The 3,070-nt window shown below is 38.7% G+C and overlaps 1 pseudogene; it reads right to left on the reverse strand.

Annotated features, from left to right (window-relative positions):
* Window positions 1-2,146: 2,146 nt before the first annotated feature.
* Window positions 2,147-3,070, reverse strand: LOC140850130 (olfactory receptor 4C11-like; annotated as a pseudogene).

Below are 3,070 nucleotides of genomic sequence, written 5' to 3' on the forward strand. Positions count from 1 at the left end.
GCAGGAAGAGAAACTGGCTGACTAACTGGTAGAGTCAGGCAAAGGTGACTGGTTGACCTCATCCTGCATTAAAATAGTGTTTTTACATTAATAGTATTCTTTAGAGTAGAGATGTATGGATATTTCCATGGATTGAAGAAGGTTGCAGTATATGGCAGGTCTTCCAGGGGCCAGCCAATGAGGGTCACTTGGAAGGCTACAGAAGGAATAGACATTTTCTTTGTACATCAGGGATACTAGAACTAGTGAGTCTACAAAAGTCCCCAGAAGAAAGGGAAATAAAAAGCTTTCAATATCTGCCAGGCCCAGAGATAGTAAGCTTGTTAAATTACCAGGTCAAGTAAGACCTTTCTGTTCCTGATTATTGTTCCACCTTCTCTAATAGAGCCCTTGTTGAACATCTAAGGGAATCTGGACTCTATATTGTCTAATAATGAGAAGACGATCCCTGAGTTTTCATTTTCTCACAAGTAGCAAAAAAGACAAAAATTAGAATTTTATTTTTATTATGTCTTAAAATTTATCATGTCTTATTTTATTATGTCTATACTTGAGAATCAATTACACTTTAATATAATCTTAACAGGACCAGACAGAAACTGTAAAGACATTAAATTAGGTACAAAGCATAACTGTAAGACATAAAATTAGGAAACGAGAGTATTCATTTCCACTGTGAATTGCCACTTGTTAATATGGTACTGAGAGCTCTGACATATGTCCTCTTTGGAAGTTAAATATTTATTCTACCAGTGCTTACTAATAGGAATTACTAGGAGTCTTTGGTGTGACATGAAAACATTTTGCCTTTAGTTGACAGAAATGCTTCACATACTTGTAAAGTTTGTTGTATTTTTTTTCAACAGCCTATATCACTTTACACAATACTTCTTGTTGCTAATTTGATGGGAACTATAAACTCAGGTACTGAAATAGCATAATAGTACTTGACTAAGGGATTATGTGGTGGAGGTGGGGGATAAATATTATACATAAATATTAGGTTATCTTTAAAAATGAAAATACATATTTTGAAATATTCTCATATAAAACTAAAAGAGCAAAGTTGAGAAGCACTAGGGCTGACTTTTTAATCCAGTGTTCTCCCAGAAACTCTGAATTTTGAGATACTATTGGTAATAATGACAATGAAAAAATGTGTCCTCAAATAACCATGACAGACAGGGAATCTAGGCCACACTAGTTCGGTGACATAAGGATATCCTGAAACCTCATTTCTTTTCCTAAAATTGTTCACATATTCCAACATGATTCTCAAAATATAAAAGAAATAACACCCCTCCCCTCCCACCTGGTTGAAGTTACCACTTTCCTTCCCCCTTTCTTCTCTCTCCGTCATGCATGTTCTCTATCCTCCCTTTCATCCTTGACCGTCTCCTGTGATCCCTCCTGCCAAGCTCTCTTACTGCCCCTTCCCTCTCCTTTGGGAAGAGCAACGTGAAAGACCCCACGAGCAGCTGCCAAGCTGATATTGCCTGTCAGAACCGAATATAACACTCCTGCCTCATTCACCACTCACAGAATTTTGTGACGTTTTCCAGTGACACTTTAGGTCTTCAGCTGATACCTGCAGATTGTATTGGAGCTTGGGGGTCTATCAGTGTATATACCTCACATTGACCCAGTGAAATACTAGTATTTACAAGAGAAGCACTTTCTGAGAGCATCTTCTCTGATTTTTAGGTTGTCAAGACAGCAACCTGGGTCTGTAAGTGTCCAGTTCCACATGGATTAGCTCTTACAACCACATTCATAACCACTAGAATGAAATCTAGAAAAAGAATTGGTGCACCCATGCACACACACAGGGAAAATCATTCTGTCATTAGGGAGTACATTTCTTTCTGAAGGAAAACTTGTGCATGAAACTAAATTTATCATATGAATATGGCCAGGTGTTGACAGAATTCAAGTAAGAGTCATCATTGGCCATTCATTATGCTATGGGATTTAAGTAATCATATTCAAATTCAATCCTCTCAGAATAAGGCATATAAATGTCTCCACAGATTTCTTAATTGAATGTTTTCTAAGAAAAATCTTTTGTCCTTCCTGTCCATGAGACAAAACTAAGCTGTTAAGGAAGTACATATTAGAATCCCCCTGTATCATTTATCGACTCAAGTCATACTTTGCTACACCATAACTTTCTCATGGCATTTTTCACTTCTGCATTCCTCAGTGCATAGATCAGAGGGTTGAGCAAGGGTGTCCCAATTGTATAAAACTCAGCAAGCATCTTCTCTATTGGAAATGTGGTTAGTGGGCGTGTGTATATGAATATACATGGACCAAAAAATATGACAACCACAATGAAGTGGGAAGTGCATGTGGAAAGGGCTTTTCGTCTTCCTTCTGCACTTTATTTTCTCAGGGAGTACAAAATGACAACATAAGAGATAAGCAGGATTATGAAACTCACCATGCATATGACTCCACTATTAGTAACAACTAGAAAATTTATCACATAAGTGACATAAGTGTCCATGCAGGCAAGTTTCAACAAGGGCTGCAAGTCACAGAAATAGTGGTCAATCACATTGGGGCCACAGAAGGGCAATCTCAATGCCAAGAATACCTGTGCTGAAGAGTGGATGCAAGATCCTAACCAGGCCAGAATCACCAACACACCACAGATTTGCCAGCTCATAATGGCTGTATATCGCAAGGGCTTACAAATGGCTACGTAGAGATCAAAGGCCATGAGGATGAGCACAAATATCTCCATACAGCCAAAGAAATGGGCTGCAAAGACCTGAGTCATGCACTCATTATAGGAAATGGTCTTCTTTTCAGAAAGGGCATCTGCAATCAGTCTTGGGGCAGTGGTTGTAGAGAAGCAGGCATCAGCAAAGGACAGATAAGATAGGAAGAAGTACATGGGGCTCTCAAGGGTGCTGCTTGTTTTAATGGTCACTACGATGAGAAAGTTCCCCAACAGTGTCATGAGGTAGAGAATCAAAAAGACCCCAAATATTGCTTCCTGCTTTCTTGGATCCTGCATCAATCCAAACAGAATGAATTCAGTCACGCTGTTATTCATTGCCAT

The sequence above is a fragment of the Manis javanica genome, chromosome 6 (assembly GCF_040802235.1).
Source record: "Manis javanica isolate MJ-LG chromosome 6, MJ_LKY, whole genome shotgun sequence".
Lineage (NCBI taxonomy): Eukaryota > Metazoa > Chordata > Mammalia > Pholidota > Manidae > Manis > Manis javanica.